The 27,083-nt window shown below is 38.7% G+C and overlaps 1 long non-coding RNA gene and 1 other non-coding gene across 2 annotated transcripts in view; both read right to left on the bottom strand.

Moving 5' to 3' along the window:
• Positions 1–6,217: 6,217 nt before the first annotated feature.
• The window catches only part of LOC113624044 (uncharacterized), an 88,811-nt gene continuing 67,945 nt past the window's right edge, over positions 6,218–27,083 (bottom strand). The window contains exons 4-6 of the long non-coding RNA XR_003434179.1: positions 26,240–26,294; positions 22,918–23,042; positions 6,218–7,448 (exon numbers count right to left, since the gene is read on the bottom strand). This is a non-coding gene — a long non-coding RNA (uncharacterized LOC113624044). The remainder of the gene's footprint in view (positions 7,449–22,917; positions 23,043–26,239; positions 26,295–27,083) is intronic.
• TRNAG-UCC (transfer RNA glycine (anticodon UCC)) lies at positions 18,338–18,410 on the bottom strand. Its single transcript has one exon. It is a non-coding gene; the product is annotated as a tRNA-Gly (tRNA).

The raw sequence follows: 27,083 nt of genomic DNA, 5'->3' as shown, positions 1-27,083 counted from the left end.
ACTGAAAGTTTGTACCTTTTGACTGCGTTCATCCAAGACTCAAACTTTGAAATAGAGTTTTCCTAGAGCAGCTTACTTATATGTGGAGTCTGAAAAATACAAGCTCATAGAAACATTGTAGAATGGTAGTTGTCAAGGGCTGAGAGGCAGGAAAAATGAGGAAGATGTTGGTAAAAGGTACAAACTCCCAGCTGTAAGACAAATAAGTTCTGGGGAATCTAATGTATAGCATAATGACTATAGTCTATAATACTGTATTATATATTATATACTGAAAATTAGGAAGAAAATTAGAGTAGATCTTAAGTGTTCTCACCACACACAAAAAATGGGGATTATGAGAAGTGATAGATGTATTAACTAACTTTATTGTGATAATTTCACAATATATATGTCATATGATCACATTGTATACCTTAAACTTACACAATGTTATGTCAATTATATCTCAATAAAGCTGGAATAAAAAAGAGACAAAAATAAAATAGAGTTTTCTTTAACTGCATATTGACTGCTATAGCTATTTGATCTCATCACCCTTCTTCACATTCTTGCAAATACAGAAAATAACTGGGCGTAGCTCTTTCTCTTTCTGTGGGGATGTTATGTGGTGGCTGTAAAGAGCCAACCTTTCGGTTCCATTTTTTTAAATAAATTTAGTTATTTGTTTTTATTTTTGGCTGCATTGGGTCTTCGTTGCTGTACATGGGCTTTCTCTAGTTGCTGCGAGCGGGGGCTACTCTTCATTGTGGTGTGCAGGCTTCTCATGTTGGTGGCTTCTCTTGTTGTGGAGCACGGGCTCTAGGTGTGCGGGCTTCAGTAGTTGTGGCACGCGGGCTCAGCAGTTGTGGCACGCGGGCTCAGTAGTTGTGGCACACGGGCTTAGTTGCTCCGCAGCATGTGGGATCTTCCCGGAGCAGGGATCGAACCCGTGTCCCCTGCATTGGCAGGCAGATTCTTAACCACTGCCACCACCAGGGAAGCCCTCAGTTCCATTTTGATGAAAAGAAATTTATAAAACTTCTTGATTTAGGTAGGAGAAAGTGACTTCTTGGCTTCATGTCGATGTTTTATGGCTCATTTCTTTATCCCATAAAAAATTAACAGTGACATTATCTAGTATGTTCCAGGTACTGATAGGTGTTTGATATAGCGAACTGGTCCTGAAATAGCAGAAATTCAATAAACATTTGCTGAGATAATGAGTAATAACCACCTCTTTACAACTAGTGACAACCATCTGAATGAGTAGCTCTCAGCCTCCTTTTCAGCCTGAGTAGAGAATTAGGAGAAGATAGACAAGTTACTGGAGTTTACAACCATAGAAAATTATAGCAATACAATGAAACTTGGCTGTTTAAAATATCTTTAACCACTTATTTGTGGTTACATTATTTAGAATTCCTAACCACTAGTAATCAGTTCAGCAGACATGGGCCATTTATCAAGATGCCATTTGAAATCTTTGAATGCTTACCTTGAAAGTAATCACAAATACTATGAAACCATCTGTATTTCTACTCCACTTACTCAAAACCCATGCAGATTACACTTAGGAAGACTCACTTTTTTCTTTTTTTGAACAAATTAGTAGCATAACATTTGCATAGGAGAGGGAAGAGTTAGTAGAAGCTATTTCTAAGCTCCTGTAGTAAACAAAAGTAATAATTACAAGTGAATCTTATTTATTCATTAAAGAATTCCATGAATATTATCAGTTGATAGGTACCTGAATTGATAAATATATATATTCCTTAAATATATATTCCTTTATGTCTTTTTTTCTTTTCCAGTAAAAAAAAAAAAAGTGAAAGAGAGGATGAGAGAATGAAATTTGAGTGTAGAAGTAATTAATCTGTTCTGAACTTACAATGATAAGTAGGGCTACTTTTGCACTTCTAGGAAAATGTTTTTAACGTGGAGGAGTTGCAAAGAGATCAGTCTGAATTCTTGAAAAGTCAAAAGCATTTTCATAGCAAAATAGGAAGTGTTTGTTTCTTCAAGTGATTCTCTTGATTGAAAGATGTTCCCACCACCTCATTCTCCTTGCTGGCTCCTTTTTCCCTCCCCAAAAAGCTGTTTCCTAGTGACAGTGGACCCACTGTTGCCTACAGCTATAAAAGCAGCCTCTTATTAGCTAATCAGTTATTAGAATTGATCGATAAATAAGTGTTCTCTATAACCAGGAGGAGGAAATGAGATTCCATAGATTTCTCTCATTCCTCATTATATTTGTAAAGTAATTTGGGTTTGACTCCTGCCTGGATATAGTGTTGCTCATCTTGCATTTTTCTCACCTGACAGCCTTACAAGGACAGAAGCTTCCCATTCTCTCATCATGGTACTGATGCAGGGGATTCTGACTTAAGCTTGGGCTTCTTCTAATGACTGATTACTAGTTTTTCAGTCTCTCTTGCTTTCTCTCTCCTGTTTCAAAGAAGTCTTACTCAAGAAGTTGACCCCCCAGTTGAGCCTTAAATGATGGGTAGGAGATAACCAGGGAAAGGAGTGGGGGAAGTTGGGGGCTGGGCTGCATTATGACTTTTGTGGACCCTAAACGTTTTCGTCGTCTTCCATCAATTTCTCTCTTCTCCCCTCCCTCTTCCCCTCCCCCATCTTCTCTCTCTGTCTCCGTCTCTCTCTCTCTGTTTTAATGTGATGGTATAAAGATGAATATAATCCAGACTCATTACATTAACTTTTCTGATGTTAAATCAAATTAAATCATTTTCATGCTCCCCTAAATGTATTGCGGACCCTGTGTACCGTGGCCACTGTGTGTAAGGGATAGGTCAGCCCTGAGTGCAAAGAGCCACGAGGGCTTTTTTTTTTTTTTTTTTTGCGGTACGCGGGCCTCTCACTGCTGTGGCCTCTCCCGTTGTGGAGCACAGGCTCCGGACGCGCAGGCTCAGCGGCCATGGCTCACGGGCCCAGCAGCTCCACGGCACGTGGGATCTTCCCAGACCGGGGCACAAACCCGTGTCCCCTGCATCGGCAGGCGGACTCTCAACCACTGCGCCACCGGGGAAGCCCCCGAATGAACTTTTCATTCTCTTGGCTTCAAGCCTTTCATGGAATGGATGTGACACGTAAATAAATAGTTATCGACATACATTTATAACTAAATGTATAAATTTATATATAGTACAGATGAATAGTGATGACCCTCTCTCTCCCCGCCCTCCCTCTCTCTGCCTCTCTTTCTCAAGAGAGAAATCTTCCTTACATTGGCGGAAGGCTTTGGACAGGCACCAAGCCTACCAAGCCATACTGCGTTGAGAGATCTTCCTTGATCAGCTGTGAAAAGGGCTTTGACCAAGGAAGGGATTCAACCTGGTTTTTGGTATTTAGTTTGGAAACAGGTTCCCATTTTAGCTTAGTGAGTCCAGTGTAGTTGCTCTTAATTAACCAACAGGGAAGAATAGTAACATTTTAACAATTCAGATTGTTACGTATATGCCCTGAGGGCTCTGTTTTATCACTGAACTGTTGTTTAAGCTGTCATTACTTTTCTCTCCACTGCTTTTGTTTCTGCATTCCCCCACTTCCCTAATTAGTAACGGCTTGAGTCTGCTGTTTGCACTCAGGAAGGTCAAGGAAATGACAGCTTTTTTCGACAAACAAGAAGTGGGGGACATGGAGGGGCTTTTGTACCCAAGAGAGCTCCACAGGGTCCTGCTTAGTTTCGCTCCTTGCTTAACGTCAGAGTTTAATGGCACCAGCCAGGACTAGAAGCTGGTTGCCTTGATCGTCACAGACGTGGTTGTGGTTGGGGGCGTGGTTTGCAGTGGGGACAATAGGACCTTCCGAATAGCTGCGCTCCCAAGGCCCAGCCTGGAGTTCACTTCCGGCTTCTCCTTCCCTGTCTCTCCAACTCACAGGACGTTATCAGGAAGTTGAGGAACACGTAAGGCTTGCCCCCATCTGCTTCTGCTTTACCCCATTCACAACTCCAGGTTTTAGCCCGCTCCTTCTGCTGGGCTGTCACTCCACATAGCCGGCATCTCCAGCCAGCTCCAGGGCCCCTGCAGTCTCTGACCCTCCCACAGAGATCACCTCGACAGGTTGGGAAAACTGTAACTAAGACTATAGGAAATAGTCTTAGCACTATTAGGAAACAAGCTTAGCGCTATAGGAAAAGATACCCGTTTAAAGCTCCCCAGGGGCTAATTCTCCTTCCCGGGGAAGAAATGGGCTAATGGCATTTTAATGCTTTCTTGTTTTTCAAGAAATAATTTTGCTTCATTTAAACAACAGAGGAACTTGAAAACTTTGTCGGTTTGGTCACAGTGTTTGAAAGGTATATTAGAAACAGTTTTAGCTCTGGGCAGGAAAACATGTTTCGACAGTTCAGAACTGAGTCAGACCTGCATTTGGGTACACAGTGAACCTTTAGTTAAAAAAAATGATTCACTTTTCAGTGGCAAAAAGTAGAAATATTCCAATATTTTTTCCTTCTCATTTTTGCTTTTTTTTTAAAAAAGTTTTTTTTTTTTAAATTCGGCTGTGATTTTTCAATTAATTTATTTTATTTATTTTTGGCTGTGTTGGGTCTTCGTTTCTGTGTGAGGGCTTTCTCCAGTTGCGGCAAGCGGGGGTCACTCTTCATCGCAGTGCACAGGCCTCTCACTATCACGGCCTCTCTTGCAGAGCTCAGGCTCCAGACGCGCAGGCTCAGTAGTTGTGGCTCACGGGCCTAGTTGCTCCGCGGCATGTGGGATCTCCCCAGACCAGGGATTGAACCTGTGTCCCCTGCATTGGCAGGCAGATTCTCAACCACTGCGCCACCAGGGAAGCCCTCATGTTTGCTTTTATAAAATGAAAAGCTGGAACTTTAGGGACCCATAACAAATAATTAACTTCAGACTATTCAGAAATGTCATATTCCGAATAGATCTAGTGATGTCTTTGAGGGTAAATGTTGAATTTTAATTCATTGGGTGAAAATGAATTCTACTGATTGTTACTCTAAAGAAAATGTGTGCATGTGTAAAGAACATGAGATTTGGAACGGCAAGGCAAGGATTTTGGTCCTGGCTTTGCCACCTACTAGCCGTGTCCCCTCTGGGCAAACTCATTTATACTTTCTGGGTCTTAATAATGTTAACTGGGAACATTAATGTCTATTTCAAAGACTGGTGGAGATTTAATAACAGAATATATGTGGATTATATAAACTGTAGAACATTATAAAAATATTAGTTGATATTTATCTTTGCCCTCCCCCAAGCAGGAACAATTTGTGGTGTAAAAGTCTGTATTCTGAGTTTGACACTTCTCTAATTCTCAGTGAATTGGCTCAAAGGTTATTGAGAAAATAACACATCACCGCTAATTCATTTCCACTCATTAATTATTGAATCAGGCAATTTAATATTTTATGTCAACCTATAGTGTTGTTATAACCATCTGAGGATGATAAACTCAGAGGGTATTAGAACTATGGAGGCTTGCAGATATCTTGTTCAAAGCCCCCCCTTTATGGATGTGTAAATTGAGGCCCAGAGAGGGTAAGCAGTTGCTTGGAGTCACCAGCTTGCTGTTGGCTGAATGAGGGCACCGATGCTGAGGCCCCTGCCCGTCTGCCTCGCAACTCACCAGACCTGTGTCCACGGTGGTTTTAGAAAGGGGAAGAGGACAGCGGAGGCGGGTGTGGGTGTAGGACTGCACTTCCTTAGGGGCTGAATGGGATATCCTACCCTTCTCAGTGTTGCCGAAACCCGGCCTCTGTACATTGGCATCAATTTGAATCTCAAGAGTTTTGGGTGAAGTGGAAAAGAATAGCTTTATTGCAGGGCGCCAAGGAAGGAGGCCAGGGCAGCTGGTGCTTAAAAGACCTGAACTCCCCGAAAGCTTTCAGGGAAAGGTTTATAAAGACAGGGTGAGGGAGGGCAGTTGTGGGGTGTGTGATCAGCTCATGGACATTCTTCTGATTGGTTGGTGGTGAGGTCATCAGGAGTCAACACCATTAACGTTCTGGTTCCAACTGGTCTGGGGTCTGCGTGCTTGTGGGCAGCACACAGTTCACTTCTCCCACCTCGGGGGTGGGGAGTGGGGGTTCAGCATCTGCAAAACAGCTCAAAGGACATGGCTCAGAATATTATCTGTAGCCCTTGAGGAGGAACTAAAGGTCCTGACTTTGTTTAGTGGCTGAAGTATTATTATTTTGTCTTGCTCGACTGTTTTACTTTCTTTTTGCATTTTCTCATTTCTCTTATTAAGTTTATTCTTTGACTAAAGTTTTTCTGCAGGCAAAAGGCAGGCGGAGGACATGGGTGGGGGTGTTTTCTGGGAAGACCTCATAGGGTCCTGCTAGGTTACATCAGGTTCCCTGACACTTCCTGCCTACTTGTCTGTGTTTTGTTCTTAAACTCTCTGTAGGAGGTTTTCTGGGATGGAACTTGGTACCATAGAAAGAGAGCTCGCCCCCAACTAGCAGCTGATGCTAGGACAAGCCTTTTAAACTATTTACATGCGCAGAAACCCAGGATCCTCACCTGTGCTTTTCCATAGGCTTAAATGCAATAATTTATATAAAGCATATGGGATAATATCCGATAATGGTTGATTCCAACATTGTTTAGTTGACTGAAGGCTTTCAACTTTCTCTGAGTCTCCTATGGAGAAATGACTTGCCCTTAAAATAAAGGTTTGCTTTTGTAGCTGAAAGTGAAAATGTTAAGTATTCTCAAAGGCAATGGAGAGGGGAAGGACCTTAGTGGTTTCCTTGTTAAATTCTTACCATGGCTGGTCACGTCGATGCTGACAAAGGTCAGACGGACAGGCAGCGGCCCCCGAGCTGTGCTAGGCTGTCTCCCGATCTTGTGGAATCAGGAGGAGCCCCTGACATTCTGCTCCTGATTGAGGGAAATTTTCCATTGGTCTGTGTGGCATTTTAGCAGGCAGGTGAGTTCCTTAAGTGCTTGCTGACAGTCCTTTGATAACAGAGACAAGGTCGTCATTGTATTGTGAAGGTCACTGAAAGAGAATTTCTGAAAGGTGTCCCAAAACATCTTGTTTTTATGGCTAATGGGCCCCATTCAGGGTTTCTTCCAGATGATTGATGACCTTCAGTAGCTCTGCCTCTCTTCATTCTGATGCTGACAGAAAGGAAGTGTCTTAGAGCCAGATGTGGCCACTAATGCAGTGTGACTTTGTTCTTATTCTTTGAAAGGAGAAAAAATGCTGTGAAAAACAGGCCCAGCATTTGGAGGGTTTGACTCTTAGGTTGGATTCTTGTCAGCTGTGAGATCGTAGTATAGGTCTATTATTTGATATCTTTGAGATTCATTTTTCTTTCCTCTTAACTTGCGGTAATTATACAGTTTGGGGTGATAGCCTCGAGTCGGTCTGGTTCAAGTCCTGCCCACAAGCCATACAGCTGGAGTTTTGAGGCAGGCAACTCAGTTTGATGAGTCATTGTTTATCCATAAAGGTACATCACAGTACTGTTAGGGAGGATCAGATGAGATCATGTAATTAAATGGCATTAAATAGATGCATCAATAAGTGTCAGTTTTTCCCCTCTATTAAATAGTGATATAGCAGATGGTTAAAATAAGTGGTGAGTGAGAGCATAGCACACAACAATAAGTAGAGAGTACCATTTTGATAAATTACTATCTTTTCAGAAGACAGGAAAAACAAAGTTTCTATTCTTAGTGTAACCAGCTGCTTTACCAAAGGGTTTCCCTGGAGGTGATCAACATTTTAGTTGCCTTTCTGTGGCAGCAAAACGCTTTTCTTCTTAGTATGAGCCAGAGTGGAGAGTCACCCTGAAATTCCTAAGGATACTTTCTTAGAATAACAAATCATCTTCGCATTATTGAGTGTAGGCGCCGTGACAAAGTTGGATGGAGAAAAAATATCTTTAATTTTCCAGGAATAGGATTTAATGAGGCTTTTCTTATTTTTTTTTAGAAAATTCATAAAGAAGGTGACCCAGTGTTTTTGGAGAGTTGATAATGGGGTGGGGGAGGCATAGTAAGTCTAGATTCTTTATTTGAGGCTTCTGGGCTGCTTTCCTTCTCAGACACGTATGCTAAGATTGCTAAGTGCTATCAGCTGAATCCCACGTTCAGAAAAGTGGAGTCATTCTTTCGTCATGAACCTGGGATTCAACAAGCAGAAATATCATTATTAGAGTAGATGAACATCACCAATCAGATTGTGTAGGGTAAACTTCAGTAAAGATATGGTGTGACCGTAGGAATCTATGACAATAACAGACTAGTTGGAGTCCAGTTTATTCCGTGCTTGGCATTAACAGAGGATTCAGCTCTGGGTGAAGCATGAAACTGGGGTTCTTGAATAATTTAAGGGATGGGGTACACATATTAATATTTAGAGTGGAGTACTGGATTTCCTGCTAATAAGGAAATGGGGTTCCAGTGATTTGTAGGGAAAAATAAAAATACCATGACTTCATTTGTATTCTCAGCTTGTGGAGACTATTACATTGGTTATGTTAGGCTCTATTCTTTTATATTTCTGTTTTCAGTGACATGTCTCATTTCCAGTATACTACTTATCCTCCATCCAAACTTTGAAAATTATACATTGCCTTGCAAATGGACCAGGTACCTCATGCTGTGTTAAGAGAGCCTGTCATGCAGAATGTCCCTACAGAGCAGCGGTGGGAGAACTGTGAGGGAGACAGGTGTTCATTTTGAAGACTGCGCATGTGAGTTACTATCATTAGGAAGAAGGAAAGTGAAAATAAGACGAAACTCCTTTCCGCTGACATTGATCTGACCTTCACTTGGGTGTCCTGAGCACAATTTTCTAAGCAATATGGTGTTTATTATATTAAACAAATTACAAAAATAATACCTTTCACTATAATTGAGACTGATTCTGCTTTCATTCTCTTTGTAATTGTGGTACTTTATTTATATATTTAAAATTATGAAAAAAAAATTAAGTGTACCCTGAAATCAGAGAATACTCAATTTACTTTATTATACTTTGATTAATTCAATTCTGAGTTGCTTTACTAATTATTTGAACTTGTAAGTAGAGAAAAAGTTTCACATTCAGAAAAAATGGATTTTCTCCCAATTTTGGAGTAATTGTTTGCTTGAGTTGGCATGGGGTAAATTGCTGTAAGCCTTTGAAGTAAATCTTCAGAGTGATGAGTAGAGTTTTGCTTGTCAGTTCTCTCCAAAAATTAAATAAATAAATAAAAGTGAAATAAGTAGTTGGAGAATGGACATGAAGTGAAGGAAGATTCTTCCCAATAAAGATGCTTTGGATTTAGGGATTTGGTACATACTGGTCTGGCCATATAACTATTTTGAACTGGAACGTAAACAAGAGTTTTATTTTTTTAACCGTAATTTTGTGTGATTAACTCTTTTTCAAGTCATGACTGAGTTATCTGATGGGGAAGATTTCTTTTTAATCGACTGTTTTTTAAAGCAGTTTTAATAAGTTCCCAGCAAAATTGAGTAAAAGGTACAGAGATTTCTCGTATACCTCCTGTCCCTACAAACGCACAGGCTCGCCCATCATCAGTATCCCCCATCAGAGTAGTACCTTTGATGAAACTACATGACACATCCTAATCAACCAGATTTCCTAGTTTACATCAGGGCTCACTATTGCTTTTGTACATTCTGTGGGTTGGACAAATAATATAACATTTATTCACCATTATAATATCATACAAGGTAATTTCACTGCCCTAAAAGTCCTCAGTGTTCCACCTGTACATTCCTCTCCCCACTCCGCCCTCCTCCAACCTCTGACAATCTCTGATCCTTTTATTGTCTCTGTTTTGTTTTGTTTTCCAGAAGGTCATATAGTTGGAATGATACAGTATCCTTTTCGGATTGGCTTCTTTCACTTAGTAATAAGCATCTAAGTTTCCTCCGTGTTTTTTCATAGCTTGATTGTTCATTTCTTTTGAGTATCAAATAATACTTCATTGTCTGGTGTATCACAGTTTATCCATTAAATGACTGAAAGACACCTTGGTTGCTTCCAAGTTTTGGCAATTATGAATAAAGCTGCTATAAACATTAGTGTGCAGGTTTTTGGTGGACTTAAGTTTTCAATCCATTTGGGTAAATACCAGGGAGACCAATTGTTGGACTGTATGGTAAGAGTATGTTTAGTTTTGTAAAAAAACTGAAAAACTGTCTTCCAAAGTGGCTGTACCATTTTGCATTCCCACCAGCAATGAGAGAGGGTTCCTGCTGCTGCAGGTCTTTGCCCACATTTGACATTGTCAGTGTTTCAGATTTTGGCCGTTTTAATAGGTATGTAGTGCGATCTCATTGTTTTAATTTGCATTTCCCTGATGACAAATGATATGGGGCATCTTTTTATATGCTTATTGGTCATCTGTGTGTCTTTTCTAATGAGGTGTTTGTTAAGATCATTGGACCGTTTTTAATTGGGCTGTTTGCTTTCATATTGTTGAGTTTTAAGAGGTCTTTGTGTAATTTAGACAGCAGTTTTTATCAGATGTCTTTTGGAAATATTTTCTCCCTGTCCTGTGGCTTGTCTTCTCATTCTTTTGACAGTACTTTTGCATTGCAGAAGATTTTAATTTCAGGGAAGTCCATATTATCAATCATTTTCTTCCTGGATTATGCCTTTTGTGTTGTATCTAAAAAGTCATTTTCATATCCAAGATTTTCTCTAGTGTTGTATTCTAGGAGTTTTATAGTTTTATGTTTTTTGTTTAGGTCTGTGATCCATTTTGAGTTAATTTTTATGAAGGGTATAAAGTTCTGTCTTTAGATTTTTTTTTTTGCACGTGGATGTCAACTTGTTCCAGCACCACTTATTGAAAAGATTATCTTGCTGTATTGTATTGCCTCTGCTCCTTTGTCAGAGATCAGCTAACTGTATTTATGTATGTCTATTTCTGAACTCTCTATTCTGTTCCATTAATTTGTCTATTCTTTCACCAATACCACACTCTTGATTGTTGTAGCTTTGAAATAGGCTTGAAATGGGGTAGTGTCAGTCCTTCAACTTTGTTCTTCAATATTGTGCTGGCTATTCTGTTTTGTTTTTGTTTTTTGAGGGTTTTTTTTGTGTGTGTGTGCTTACATATAAACTTTAGAGTCAGTTTGTCAATATCCACAAAATAACTTACTGAGTTTTTGACTGGGTTTGTGTTGAGTCTATAGATTAAGTTAGAAAAAAAAAAATACTATCTTGAGCATATTGTCTTCCTATCCATGAAAATGGAACATCTCTCCATTCATTCAGTTCTTCTTTGATTCCTTTAATCAGAGACTTGTAGTTTACTTCAAATATTTGTGGTACATATTTTGTTATGTTTGGGTTTACCTAAATATTTCATTTTTTGGTGTGTTAATGTAAATGGTATTGTGTTTTTAATTTCAAATTCCACTTGCTCATTGCTGGTGTACAGGAAAGCAATTAACTTTCGTATACTAACCTTGTATCCTGCAACCCTTTTATAATTGCTTATTTCAGGAGGGTTTTTTTTGCTGATTCTTTTGGATTTTCTATATAGAGTCATGCCGTTTGTGAACAAAGACAGTTTTGTTTCTTCCTACCCAGTCTGTGTACCTCTCATTTCCTTTCCTTGTCTCATTGTATTAGCTAGGACATTTGGTATAATGTTGAAAAAGAGTGGTGAGAAGAGACATTCTTTCCTTGTTCCTTATCTTAGTGGGAAACCTTGTTTCTCACCATTAAGTGTGATTTGGCTGTAGGTTTTCTATAGATTTTCTTTTCAAGTTGATGATGGGGAGGACTTTTAATGTAATTTTTTAAATATGCTAAGTTAGATAAAGTATTAGTGTTCTATTTTAAATCTATAAAGATTTTTTCTCTTATAATGAAAGAAATAGGTGCTTATTATACCACTTTACAACAATAGAAAGACTTAAAAGGAAAATCCCCATAAATCATACCTAATTTTTGGATCCAGAATGTTTTCTGTTGATGTTCATGTATGCATGTCTATTGGATTATCCATTCACCCACTCACCCATCAATTCATCCATCCATCATCTTTAAAGTGTCTGGTTCTCCCTCTCTTCTTTATAAAAGCGTGCCTCTCTTTCATTGGAATAAACTAATGTTATGATTTTGCTATCTCTCTCGAGCTCTTCGTATTTGCTTCCATTTTTGGAACAGTTCTTCATTCTCTTTTCAGCTCCATGAGGTGCTACCCTTCCCTTCTGCCAGTTACTGCCTTAAGCTAGTCACCCTGAGCGTGACCTCAATCCCATGGAGCTATCAGGTTGATGGGATAGAGGAATCTTACTTTCCCTTTCCCCTCCGTCCTTGCAGTCTTCCCCAAGACTGCTAAACTAGACTACAGCTACATATATTATTGATTTTTCTACTCAGGTACTAACATGAAATAAAATTTTTCAGAAAGATTTGTGAATATATTCTTCTGAGGTTTTACATGTCTTTAAATTTTTTTTCCTTAATAATAATAATTTAGTGTACAATAAAATTTTTGACTCACAATCCTCCCCCTTCCCCCAGAATTCAGAGTTGTTTTCAATTTTTTTTTCTGGTTATATCTCCCATAAGTTTTATTTCTCTATCTTTGTTCTTTGAATTTGGGGAGAATTTTGGCTCTCTTTTCATTAATTCAGTATGCAATTCTGTCCATTATGATATTCACTACTTAATTTTTTTAATTTTAATTTTTGATATACTTTTTAATTTCTCCTTTGCCAAAAGAAGCCAGTTTTATTAATACTTTATTAGCACCTCAAATCCATTTGTCTGTCTATCTATCTGTCTATCTCCCATTGTGATTTCCCTGTATCTCAAATTCTTGTTTATTAGACAGTATTTACTATGATTTCTCAGTTAGGTAATCTTCTTTAGAGTGGCCAATTTTCTTCATGTATCTGGTGGTTTTTGCTTGTCTGCTCACCTTTACAAATAGAAATCTATGTTGATCATGTTGATAGCTTCCATGATTCCCCTCAGTACATACATAAATCGTCATTGAATCCCTCAGCAGGTGTCTCAGGACGGGAGTTCTGTTGTAATGAGGTGAAGTCCTGCACTTTTTAGCACGCAGTCATGAGAAACACAGCAGACTCCTGCAGAAATAGATTTCTTCACACAAACTAAAATAATTTTGTCATGGTGCTGCTTCCTTGGTTTGCTTATTCTGCAGCTATTATGTAGGATCTGCCCAGGCAAGTTATTTGTATATAGTAATGAACTCAGTGAAATTATTCCAGTTTTACTCTTTCATGATTAAAAATGAAACCATTTAAAGCTTCATTTTTTTCTTGTTTTTTTTTTTTTTCCCTAGAACATTCTTAGCTTTATCTCATAGCTTAGATATTCAGTGCTGATACGATCTCTACAATTTGAACTACAGTGATTATCATTGACATTATTTACTAGATATCCTGCACTAGATACATGAACTTGCTTGGTTCAAGAGTGGTCAAGAGAAAGCTTTTTAAAAATAATTGGTTGCTTTTTAAAATTTATACTTTTGCTATTTGTGTGGTTATTAAATTGTGCTGAACAAATCTGATCCTTTCTAAACAATTATTGTTCTTTAAAATGCGGTAGGTGAACGATAGTGTTTGAAAAGAGGATGCAGTCTCGATGTAAAGGGTATAGAGTTATATGTGTGTGCACATGTGTGTAAAAACAAATAGGCATACTTGAGATGGGTATTTTTATTGTTATTCAGATAGTTTATACCAGGGGTTGGCAAAGTACTGCCGCTGGCCAAATGCAGCTGGCAGCTGTGTTATAGTTTCTTAGATCACAGTCATGCCAATTTGTTTACACATTGTCTATGGGTGCCTTCATACAACAGCAGGAGAGCTGAGCAGTTTCAGTAGAGACCATATAGCCACAAAGTCTAAAGTATTTACTATCTGGCCCTTTACAGAAAATATTTTCCAACCCCTACTCTATATCTATGCATGATTGATCTATTTAATCTGTAAACAATGAAAAAAAGTGTTAAATATTCCCATTCATGTTGTATTTTTATCATATTTTTGCTTAATACATTATTACCCTTTATTGCTTAACATACGCAAACATGAAGTCATAATTTCTGATTGTCCCATTAATAATTATAAAGTGGAGATTTATTTTTCATGATTCCTAATATTAGTGTTGAAACTGCTGCTCCTTTTTTCTTTGCATTTGCATGCTATCTTTTTGTTGTTGCTGTAGGTCTTGTTTCCCGCCAAGCTCCAAACATTTTAACATACTTTGTTTAGGTATGTATCTATCACCCGGTGTGGTTAACCAGTTGTGGTTACCTCTCATATGAATATGTGTAATGTTTAGACCAGTTTTCTTCCAGCCTGTAGCTTGTCTTTTCATTCTATTAACAGTGTTTTTTGCAGATCAGATCCAACTTACCATTCTCTTCTTTTACTTATCATGGTTTTGTTGTATCTAGGAAGTCACTGCCAATGCCAAGGTCATCTAGATTTTCTCCTATATTATCTTCTAGGAGTTGTATAGTTTTACATTTTACATGCAAGTCTATGATCCATTTTGAGTACATTTTTGTGAAAGATGTAAGATCTGTGTATACATTCACTTTTTTGCATGTGGATGTCCAGTTCCAGTGTCATTTGGAGACTGTCTTTTCTCCACTGAATTGCCTTTGCTCCTCTGTCAAAGGTCGGTTGACTATAGTTGTGAACGTCTATTTCTGGGCTGTTTTGTTCCATTTACCTGTTCGTTTATTCTTTCACCAATACCGCACTCTTGATTACTGTAGCTTTATAATAAGGCTATAGTACTTGGGTAGTGTCAGCCCTCCAACTTTGTTCTTCTCCTTCAATCTTGTGTTGGTTAGGCTGGGTCTTCTGCCTCTCCATATAAACTTTAGAGACAGTCTGTCAGTATCCACACAATAACTTACTGGGATTTTGATTGTGTTTGTGTTGAAGTCCTTGCCCCTAGGCAGCAATTAGTACCTTTGCCCTCCTCCCCTACTGCCCTGTATACATCCCCTCATCTGATGTAATTTTCCACTCTTTTCTTCCCTCTCCAAATCTTCCATCGGGCACTCTGCAACTTCTGGACTGTTCTCTGTCAGTGTTCTTATACTCAGAACCTCTTTTTCTGAACATTCCTTCTACTACTTTGACTGAAGTAAAGTAAGGCTGCCCATGAGGACATTACTTTCTTTGCGGCTCTTTCAAAATTAAGCGGATTGTGGGATTTTGTGGTCTTGTTCACTTCTCATCTGAGGGCCAGGGGTTTGGTTAGGTGTCCACTTGCTCCTCTTTGCTAGTTTCAGATCGTTTACATCCTTCCTTCTCTTGGGGGGTGTGGACATATCTCCTCCTCTTTTGAAGCTCTTATCATCAAGGTAGGACCTCTTCTTTCCCCCTGGTTTCTGTCTTCTATGAAGGAACTTGTCTTTTCTTCATTTCTTTTTACTTCTAGAACCACAGTCTCTCTGTCTCAATTCCTGTTGTCAGGGACCTCAGCATCTACATGAATTAATCATCCAGCAGTCTCTCAGTTTATCTCTTCAACTCCAGTAATTTACTTGCACACGAGTCAGAAGTTTTATTCCAGAATTTATCATCATCTAAGACTAGATAACTTCCAAAATTATAACAGTAAACATCTTTTTTTTTTTTTTTTTTTTTGCGGTATGCGGGCCTCCCACTGTTGTGGCCTCTCCCGTTGCGGAGCACAGGCTCCAGACACGCAGGCTCAGTGGCCATGGCTCACGGGCCCAGCCGCTCCGCGGCATGTGGGATCTTCCTGGACCGGGGCACGAACCCGCATCCCCTGCATCGGCAGGCAGGCTCTCAACCACTGCGCCACCAGGGAAGCCCAACAGTAAACATCCTAATTTCCATCTATAAATTCCTATTATTCTTGCCTTTAAGAACCCCCATTTATCCCTGTGCTTTTTTTTTTTAACCTCATCAGGGATTCAAGCCAATGACGCCATCACTTTCTCACTGCTAATGAATCTCCCACTTTTCAGCTGTTTGGTCATGAATTGCTTGATTCATTATCATTATTATTAATCTCTTAAAAATTCTGTCATTTTCTTGGTCTTTATCTTCCTCTCTTTTACTCATCCTAGATGAAAATTTTGATCCATATCTTCAAGATCTGCACCTGAGCAGCTGACTCTGGCTGAGGAAAATCACACACACGTGCTAACAAGTTTTATTTTCCCTACATGATCATTAAGTTGAAAGGAGAGTTGCCTAGGAGTCCTTCCATGTGTCTCTAATATTTCTTTTTGTCATGGTCCAAAACGACTATCTCAAAGCTAATTCTCTTCTCAAACCATCTCTTCCTCACTCTCAGCTGATGACCTAGCTTCACATTTCAAACCGAAAATTAAAGTCATCAGATGTGAATCGCTTTATCTGTTTTGGTATGGGTGCCCTCTTAATATATACTAGGTGACACCTAGTATTCCTCTCTCAGGTGTAGGTGTCTAGGATCAAAAATTTTAAAACTAAGACATGCCTCCATTCACTACTTCCAAGCTGCTTATGTGTTCCATTAACATTCTTTTTGAAATAAGTTTCTGAGAAAGGGGAAAGGAAGTTGCACTTTCCTTGTACCAATGGTTGCTGCAAATGTTCCAAACTCTCCGTTTAGGAATCTTTTGCCAAAGGAACAGATTTGGACATGGGAGTAATTACAACACAAGAAGCCAAAAAGCACCTGCACGCATGCATAAAACCTGACCCCTGGGGTAGGATGCGGCTTAAGTTCTGCACTATCTTTGTATGAAGCTTCCTTCTTTACCCACCACAATATACTACACATCAACCCAGTGTCTTTGCAGACTCATATCTCCTACCAAGACTGGCCTTCAGTCATAATGACAGCAGAACTGGGCAACTTCTGGCCTCCAGTGGTGATTAGAAGACACTACTCCAGCTGACTTTCCCAAATCTATCGGGAGAAACAGCCACCCGGACTGGGGAAGACTAATGGTCTTCACACCACCAGTCCTGTATAAACTTGCATCATCGTTTTTTTCTATTTTCAATGGAGAAAACATCTCTCTACCTTTTAATGACTCCACAATACATATATATATAAAACGGAATCACTTTGCTGTACACCTAAAACTAACACAACATTGTAAATCAACTATATTTCAATTAAAAAAAAGAAGTCTTAGCTTCTCTAGTGAATCTTTCCCAATGTCTTAGGAGCATCCTTTAGCCTTTTATATCTGAAAAACAAAAAGAAAAATTATCCCTTGACTCTGTCTCCCACAGGTTTACTCCATTAACTGTTCCATTTCTTGGTTCTCTGTTAATAAACTTTTCAAGAGCCATTTTCTCCATTTTTCTTCCATTCTTTAGTGGTCACTGAGAGCTCTGTGTGTGTTTTAATTTTGAAGAGTTAAAAAAAAAAATTCGGAAGGAAATGCCAATACCCAACAACAAGAATTAATAAAAATATTTTATCATGTAAGCTCCAGTCATACAATGCCTGGGGGGGAACTTCCTTTGTTACCAAATTGGATTGTTAAGTCTCCCTCTCCAAAGGAAGCTTCTATCTTGGTTTGGGTGTACCCTTCCGCACCACTTTTTAGGTATGCTTTTTATCCCCTCTTAATTTGCCTTAATGCTGTCATGTTGTATATGTCACTCCACAGTTAATTATTTGATTTAGCACATCCATCGCCTCGTATAATTATTTATTCTTTCGGTGGTGGAAATGCTAAAGTTCTACTCTCTTAGTATGTGAATTTTTCTATAGCGTAAACCAAGGAGCAGGATTGCTATGTAGCAGGATATGTTCATTTCAATGTCACTAGGTTTCTAATTGCTCTCTCAATTCATTTTATAAATTAATATTCACACTACAGAGAGTACGAAGGCTTTGATTTGCCCTCATCTTGGCTAACACTTTGTAATATCAGACTTACCGAGTTTTGCCCATCATCCGATACCTGTGCATAAGCCTCTCCTTGTTTCACTTTCCTGCGAGGTTACATGTTTTTATATATTTATTGGCTGCGCCTCTGGGATTGTCTGTTCATTCAATTAACTCTTGTTCATTTTTTTCTGTTGAATTATTTTTCTTTTAAATATTGATTTTTATGTTTAATGGAAATATTCTCTCCAAATGTGGCCCTTTTCAAACTTTGTATATGGTATCTTTATATTACAGAAATTTAAAATTCTGATATAATGAGAATTATTGATCTTTTCTGTTTTTTAATCTGTCTTATTTGAGAAATGCTTACATTTTTAGATGTCTTAAAGACATTTCTTCTACATTTTTTAAGTGTATTACAAGTTTTATTTTATTTATTTATTTTCCACAAGTTATTTTTTTAATTTTTTCATTTTCTTTTTGGCTATGCCACATGGCTGTAGGATCTTAGTTCCCTGAGCAGGGATTGAACCCGTGACCCCTGCAGTGGAAGTGCAGAGTCCTAACCACTGGACCACCAGGGAATTCCCTACAAGTTTGATTTTATAAATTAGATATTTTATGCACTTGCAATTTATTTTTTGTATGATGTGAAGTATTGCTTCAGATTGTATTTTCCATAAGGAAAGCTAACTGCGTCACTATACCTTTTATTGAAGAGTCCGTCATTGCACAGGATTTGTATGCCATGCACACCAGGTACTGATTTCCGCATGTTCCTGAATGACTTTCTTGTCTCTCTAATTGATTCCCTTTACCTGTCAACTTCTAAGCCTCTGCCTTAACGTTTTAATTACCATAGTTTATAAAGTCTTAAGTCTAATAGGGCAAGCTATCTTGGTTCTTTTTTATTTTTTATAATCATTTTGGAAAATATTAGATAATTGCTTTTTCCAAAAATTTCAGAAGTGGTTTACTTAGTGACATGAAAAATCACGTTGAGATTTCGATTTAAATAGTCTTGAATATATGGATTATTTTGGGGTAGAACTGACCACTTTAGGATAGTGAGATTTCCTATCCATAAACAAATTATACATGCTCGTCTGCTTGTTTAGATAAATCTTTTTTTATCTCCTTCAACAGCATTTTATAACTTTCTTAATGTGGATATTATACATCTCTATTAGGTTTCTTTCCATATGCCTTATAATTTAACTTGCTGTTGCGAATAATATCTTTCTCTATAAAATAAATTGTTGGTGTATAGGATTGACATTTATCTTTGAATATGGATCTTGAATTCAAATTTTATCAGTTTTTGGATTTTCTACGTAAATTATCAAAATATTCTGCAGTAATTAATATCTTTCTTTTCTGGTTCTGCAGAACTCTTTGTAAGATGGTTATCATGCTTCTACTTAACAGCATGCAATGTTGTTGTTTCATGAAATGTCCAAGTGTGCAGAAGGATGTTTATTTGTGCTGAGTAGCCTGAGGATGGACTCTTAGAATGGGCACAAAGTGTGAAGATATTTGTTTTTAACCCAGGGCATCTACTGCAAAAGAAATGGGCAAGGTGACCCTTTGTGTGAATGTTGGTTGCTCTCTTGTCCCAGCCACGTTAGTACTTGCTCACTGGGCCTGGAAGTCAATGATTGTTGGTATTTTCTGTCCCCTTTATGGGGGGAGGGTGAGAGTGTATTTGTTTCTTTGAAGGATAGTTTTATAGGAAAAAGTATAAAATCGTTATGGATATTACATGGAAGTTCAAATATGTGTATAAAGGTATGTATGGAAATTGACTAGACTCCCAGCTTTGCCTCCCATACTCATAATGCTGTAGGAACAGTCTTTAGATATAGACCCCGTCATTCCTATGCAGAACATCTTCCACCAGTGACTTTCCATTGTTGTTCAGTAAATCCAAATGCTTGACCAAGGGACTACAAGGCTCTGCCTGATCTGATCCCCACTACTCTGCTCCGTACCCACCTTAGCACAATGCCTGGTTTACCTTGGGTGTGTTTGTGTGTACACAGTGGTCATGGAGCCGTAGATGGAGGCTGTGCATGAGCTCAACAGCATGCATTTCCCCTCTCCAAGGATGTCACGGCTACTTCCAGTGCTGATGGCCTTACTTTCCAACAGCAGAGACCAATAACGAGCCCGGATAAGCGACACCATTCCCTAGGAGAGCCAGCCAGCCACCTGGCAACAGCTTGATGATAATGGACTTCATCCAGCAGGGAGTGGCTATTATTTTTCATCCCTGGAATAATCATATACTTTGGATATGGAGTTGCCTCCCCTGCCCCACCTGACTGCTATTGGTATGCCAGCCTAACCAACCCTGAACTCACAGAAAGCCGCCTTCTCTGACATGGTATTCCATACAGTATTGCTTGTGACCAAGGTACTCACTTACAGCATAAAAAAATCTATCGGTGGGCTCTCACAAAATTCTCTGCTTTTTCCATATATCCTACCACCCCAAAATCATCTGGCCTGACACACATGTAATGGACCATTAAATCTACAGTTCCACTGGTAATTGTGACACATTCCCAAGGATGCAGTATATGGTTTGAATCAGCCATCAGTCTATGGCTTTACTTTTCCAACAGCAAGAAACATGGACCTAGGAATGAAGTGGGAGAAGAGGGAGGTGATCCCTTTCTCTATTTGCTGTATTTTTGATACCACTTCTTAACAGTTTTGAACTCTTCTGAAATGCTTCCAACAAGGAACTAGTTTGGAAGTTGAGATTGCCCCCGGCCATTTTATTTATTTATTTATTTTTTAACTTTTTTTTTTAAACCATCTTTAATGCTCTTTTATTTATATCCTCCCAGTAATTCAAATATATCATGCCACATAGTGTCATACTGAACCATGTGTTTTAAGTTACAATGCTGTCCTGAGCTTCAGAAATGTCCATTTCTTTTTTGCCCCTTGGCAAAATGGGCTTCAAAGCATACAAATTTAGGTGATACTTTATGACAGCATCATTTGAACACAGTACTGGCTACCTGGAAAGAAAACTCTTCAACCTCCTCCCCACGGAGCCTCAGGGATTTGTGAGGGCACCCAATATCAAAACAGAGTCTCTAAGCACTTGGTGGAGGTTTGCTTAGCTGTTCCTTTTCATTAACCCCCTGGCCATTTTAAACTCCAGATGTCAGCAAACCAGTGGATCAAGAACTGGCTGGGAATGATTGATTTTGTTTACCAAGGAAGGATTGATTATTTGTGATCTAATTAGGTTAAGAAGGACTTTGGTTAGAACTGGAGGCTTCCTTGGTGTACCTATTAGTACTCTCATATATAATGATAAAATTAATGAAAAATTACAGATAACCCCAAATCAGGACCATTGTTTCTTATTTTTTGTTTTTCAGGGGTTTTGGGGGATCATTTCTGCTGCCTGGCTTTTTTTTTTTTTCCTGAAGTATAGTTGATTTACAACAGAGCATTAATTTCTGCTGTACAGCAAAGTGATTCAGTTATACATACATATATATATATATATATGTTCTTAATATTCTTTTCCATTATGGTTTATCATAGGATACTGAATAGAGTTCTCTGTGCTATACAGGAGGACCTTGTTGTTTATCCATTCTATATATACTAGCTTACATCTGCTAACCCCAGCCTCTCACTCCATCCCTCCCTCAACTCCCTCCCCCTTGGCAACCACATATCTGTTCTCTGTGTCTGTGAGTCTGCTTCTGTTTTGTAGATAGGTTCATTTGTGTCACATATTAGATTCCACATATAAGTGATATCATATGGCATTTGTCTTTCTGATTTACTTTACGTAGTATCATAATCTCTAGTTGCATCCATGTTGCTGCAAATGGCATTATTTCATTATTTTTCATGGCTGAGTAGTATTCCGTTGCATATATATACCACATCTTCATTATCCCTTCATCTGTCGATGGACACTTATGTTGTTTCCAATGTCTTGGCTATTGTGAATAGTACTGCTGTGAACATAGGGGTGCATGTATCTTTTTGAATTACAGTTTTGTCTGGATATATGCCCAGGATTGGGATCACTGGATCATATGGTAATTTTATTTTAAGTTTTCTGAGGAATCTCCATACTGTTCTCCATAGTGGCTGTACCAACTTGCATTCCCACCCACGGTGTAGGAGTGTTCCCTTTTCTCCATATCCTCTTCAGCATTTGTTATTTGTAGACTTTTTAATGATGGCCATTCTGACTGGTGTGAGGTGGTACCTCATTGTAGTTTTGATTTGCATTTCTCTAATGATTAGAGATGTTGAGCATCTTTTCATGTGCCTATTGGGCATTTGTATTTCTTCTTTGGAGAGATGTCTAGTTAGGTCTTATACCTATTTTAGGGGGGTTGTTTGTTTTTTTGTTGTTGAGGACCATTGTGATTTAAGATCTTTCAGGTAACCAGGTGAGGAGCTAGGTGAGGACAAAGGGTACGTGGAATTGACAGCGAAAGAAAGAAATTACAGACATCAACTAAGATTTCATGACTAGTTACGATGAAGAGAACTGCAGCAACTTTGCATATTTTCTTTCTTGCTCGTTGTATAGGTATGTGTAATATATAGCTGTGTATACTCCCTTACATGTAAATATAGACACATTTATAAATATTAATCACTTTCCTCTCTCTTCCTTTCCCCCTGTTGTGTTTTATTAAGATTTTTGGTGATGCAATGTTCATTTCAGCTCTATTTACAATAGCCAGGACATGGAAGCAACCTAAGTGTCCATTGACAGATGAATGGATAAAGAAGATGTGGCACATATATACAATGGAATATTAGCCATAAAAAGAAATGAAATTGAGTTATTTGTAGTGAGGTGGATGGACCTAGAGTCTGTCATACAGAGTGAAGTAAGTCAGAAAGAGAAAAACAAATACCGTAGGCTAACACATATATATGGAATCTAAAACAAACAAAAAAATGGTTCTGAAGAACCTAGGGGCAGGACAGGAATAAAGATGCAGACGTAGAGAATGGACTTGAGGACATGGGTTTCAGCAAAGCATTTTTAAAGGTAGGGTGGAGGAGGGGTGTCCCAGGGGATGTGATCACCTCGTGTACAATTCTCTGATTGGTTGATGGTGATCAATCCTTAGGCGCCAGAAGGTCTGGGGGCTACTTACAATCATCAAGTAGTTAATTTCTTCCATTTACTCGTGGTTTTGGCATCTGTAAAACTAAGGAAATATGCATCAGATACTATTATCTAGGTACTTCAGAGGGGAGCTAAAGCAAAGGATTGTTCTGGGAAGGCCACACAGGGTCCTGCTTGGATACTGGTTCTTTTTCAACTGGAGAAAAGGATGGTGTAGTGATGTCCTGGAATTTTTCTCATCAGAGTGAAATACAATCAAAACAGTTTGACACTTCAGCAGTAAATGATGTCCAAGTTCCTACGGTTCCCTTCAGGGATATTGCTCAGGGCACTCTGTTTTGGATAAGATACTAAAACATCATTCTTTCAATGGTCTCCAGCTAAACCCCACAAAATCCTGCTTTACTACCTGCCTAAATCTACTAATTTGTATCCAAAGTTTCCTCCATAAATTTAATTAATTCAGCATAGCCATCACGTGGCCCTATGCCCGCAACTGAACTTCTCAGCCTCCCCCTTAAGCCTGCACCACCTCCCTCTCTCCAGGACCAAGCTGGGCTTTTGTTTCCTGCTGGGTACTTTAGCTAAAGCTTCCCTGCATGTTTTCTGGGCAGTGAATACAATTCCAGTATAGGCAAGCCAGCTCCTGGTTGAGCAAATATGAGTTGAACAGCATGGGAACAGGCTTTATTATCATTACATTCATTGGTCTGAGCTGAACCTCTTATGGGAAATTGTAATGAGGCTGTCTGAGTCACTGCTACTCTCCAAATAACAGATACATCTTACACATGAAGAGAAGAGAGGTGTTTCCAAAACCACTCCATTGTTTTGGGTATGAGTATGTGTGTTTCAATTCCCAGAATCCGTTTGTATTGACGTAGGTGTCATCCCAGGGAAAGAGCACAAGCTTTTAGGCTGGTCATACCTGCTTTCTATCAGGGATCCAACTCCTCCTGGCTGTTTAATGGGAGGCATTTTTTTTGCTCCATCTTCTTTGTCATGTGTAAAGTGAGAAAACTTATGCCTATGTTGTAGATTTTAAAGTTAAAATCTACAACAGAGACATATATGTAGACATATAAACTAGTAAAATTACTAGCACTGAATTGGCACTTAGTAGATACTCAAAACACATATTAAGTATCCAGTAAGGAGTAGTGTTCTGCCCCTTCATTTCTGAATTTGAGGGAGCTTTGAATCAGTCCCAGTTATCATGGAGCAGCATTTAAATATGTCTTTGATTGTGTGTGTATTTATGACAGATCCGGCAGTGAGAAATGGAAGGACCCTCACGGATTAGCCAGTCTCACGGTTTAATTTGTTTAATGTACAAAATATTTTCTTTAAATAAAAGCTCATTTGGTATCCCTAATATGAATAGATGAAAGAGGAACTTTGCTAGCTGTAACAGGAGAGAAAGCCTGGAATTCCGTCTCCCCTCAGATTTGAGCCAGAAGGTCTTCAGTGAACTTGACTCCATGAAGTCTAACTTGAAAGCTTCTAACCACACTGTCGATTATAGACAAAAGACTTTCCCAAGATCACCAGCTAGGATTAGAATCTAGGTGGGCAACTCTGGGCCAAAGTTTTTATGTCCGGCTTATCTATTTCATTCAATGAATAAACATTTATTAAGGACAGACCATCACGTGAGGCACTGTGCCACGTTTTACAATAGTTAAAGGTAATAAAGTCTCAGGCCTGCTCTTGAGCCCATGAACTAAAAGGGAAGTAGTTGACCACACCCTCAAATAAATTCAAGGTGGAATCCAAGACATTCTGATAGAGGGAGCACAAAATACCATGGAGAAGTGACAAGGGGAGGGATTTGTGATTGCTGACCCATGAAGTTGTGGAGGCCAAGAGTAATTGCTTCTAAAGAGAGCCTTTAAAGAATGGAATAATCACCAGGCAGAAATACAGAGAGAACGTGCCAAGAGAAAGATAGAGGAGGCACAAAGGCATAGAATCAGGAAAGCATCTTCCAGGAATAATGAATGTTTCTAGTTTGCTGGACCATAATTACACAAGGGGAAGTGGCGAGGCCTAAGAATTTTATTTTCATTTTGTTCGATGTTATGTAGGGTCTTGAATGTCCAGCCAAGAGGCTTGGACTTGACCCTGCAGGCAGTGAAGAGCCGTTGAGAGATTGTGAGGATTTGAAGGAAATATTTGGAGCTGTGTTTCAGGAAGATGGTTCTGATGCTAATTTGGAGCAAAATCTGCATTTAACAACCTAGAAATAATTTTGATGACTCTGTTATTTTCATGCATCTATCCTAAGGAGTTAAATTCTCAGCAGTTCATATTTCCTGTTCTCTCTTCCACCTAATCACTAAGGATGTATTTTTTTTAAAGTCTGGGGAGAAGAGAAATACACTACTATTTATTGAGTACTTCCTACCTAATAAATATTATTCATTCTTCATATCTGTGATCGCTCAATGTGGGACTTATACCCCTGGTGTTCACACAAGGAAACTAGCAATGAAATACCTTGTCCAAGTCACACAGTTAGTAAGGGATAAAGGTGAGAGCCTGACTCAGGTCTGTAGACTCTAAAACGTGTGCTTCTGCTCTCTATGAGTCTCTAGAACAGAATTAAGCAATCAGAATCACAGCTGTCTCAAGCAGTGTCTGGAAGCTAAGAGTGACCTAGAGGCAGGGCACAGATTTTCTCTTAATAAGGAAAGTGTTTCTTTAACAGAATTCCCAACAGCGTTAGTCACTGAAGATTCACTCCCTTCAAATCCTGTTGTGAGGCTGCATTAAGACCTGGGAACTTGTGCAAGGCCCTGAGGATAACAAGCAAAATAAATGGAGCTAAAATCAGGGGAGGCTTGGGGAAAAAGACAAAAGAACCTTCTGGGAAATGGCATGCCTGAAGAATAGCACCCTAACCGGTGAATGCTTTGAAAAAACATTTGCTGTTACTTGAGTCTGGGCCACAGGGTCTTCTGCTAACATGGTCTTCTGCTAACATGGTCTGAATGTGTCTGTTCAGGGAAGGGTTCACCCGTGTGCAGGGAGAAGTTTGCTTGGACTTACGTCCAGGAAAAGAGAAACATACAAGCTCGTGATCCATTGTCACTTCTTCCTCATCTTATTCACCTCTCTTGCAAACAAAATTTCATCTGTATAGATGACTCGAAACACTGAAATGGAAAATTCTTCACCCCGTATAGAATACTCTCACTATATTAGCGTGGGATAGTCATGAGACCAGGAGATATCTATTTTGATTGCCTGAGTTCAAACATTGGTTCTCATACTTACTTGTTAGATGATTTGGGGCTTATTCATAAACTTCGTTAGTCCTCAGTTTCCTCATCTGTGAAATGGAATGCTAAAACTGTTTACCTCGTAGAGTAGGATAAGTTAATACATGTAAAAGCACTTAAAACAATGGCGGGCACCTAGTATGCACTACATAATAAAAGCTTTGCTATTGTTTTAATATTATTATTGCCCCTGATGATGTTATGATAATGATGATATATTCTCTTGCCTAGAACACTACTGTACAAAATAGATACTAAATGATACTTGTTGGGTGAATAAATGGAGTAATGAAAATTCTACCGAAGTAATTTCTACCAGAAATTTAATTATTATCAAAATAATATCAAGCCACAAAGATCTCAGGATTGACTGTTCACTGAGGCAAAGGTAAATTCAGTATATTAGGATTCTTGGTACTCAAGAGGACAGGTGATTAGGGATTCATATTCTTTAGACCTTTAAAGTATAGAGGAAAAAAGTGATGTTTGGGGTAAACACCGCAAATGTTGCATTCTGTACAATACCTGAATATTTCCTATGATGACCCCCCAAATAAAATATATATATATACCCATATTAAAAAATATATATGATATATATAAATATATATATATATATATAACTGATTTAGTAGTTAGCAACAAAATTTTTTATGGTACAAAATTTTTTTTTAATTTTTTTATTGGAGTATAGTTGATTTACCATGTTGTGTTACTTTGTGCTGCTGTACAGCAAAGTGCATCAGTTATACATATACACACATCCACACTTTTTTAGATTCTTTTCCCATAGAGCTCATTACAGAGTGTTGAGTAGAGTTCCCTGTACTATACAGTAG

Source organism: Aethalodelphis obliquidens, unplaced genomic scaffold (genome assembly GCF_003676395.1).
Source record: "Aethalodelphis obliquidens isolate GAN/ISIS:26980383/991018 unplaced genomic scaffold, ASM367639v1 scaffold12, whole genome shotgun sequence".
Taxonomy (NCBI): domain Eukaryota; kingdom Metazoa; phylum Chordata; class Mammalia; order Artiodactyla; family Delphinidae; genus Aethalodelphis; species Aethalodelphis obliquidens.
This window is presented reverse-complemented; position numbering and strand designations above follow the sequence as displayed.